Consider the following 268-nt stretch of genomic DNA (forward strand, 5'->3'; position numbering starts at 1 on the left):
GCTACCGACAACTAAGTTCAGACACTGTCTGGACTTAGTAAACTTCACCAAGGGCTGAGGCCCTCTCAGGGGCCAGGTGGAGGGAATCTTTACTTCGAAGCTTCTCAATTGAGGGTCAAGGTGGAGAATTGTTATTTTGACCCCCAATTAATGAACTAAGGTAAAAGGGCAATTTTGTAATGTGACACCGCCACCTACCACATCTTTACCCACCGCTCATCTACCGGCCACCTACCGGCCACCTACCTCCCACCTACCTCCCACCTAC

The 268-nt window shown here is 50.4% G+C and overlaps 1 protein-coding gene across 1 annotated transcript in view; it reads left to right on the forward strand.

Annotated features, from left to right (window-relative positions):
* The window catches only part of LOC110025539, a 12,943-nt gene that overhangs the window by 11,543 nt on the left and 1,132 nt on the right, over window positions 1-268 (forward strand).

Source organism: Phalaenopsis equestris, unplaced genomic scaffold, assembly GCF_001263595.1.
Source record: "Phalaenopsis equestris unplaced genomic scaffold, ASM126359v1 Scaffold000301, whole genome shotgun sequence".
Classification (NCBI taxonomy): Eukaryota; Viridiplantae; Streptophyta; class Magnoliopsida; order Asparagales; family Orchidaceae; genus Phalaenopsis; species Phalaenopsis equestris.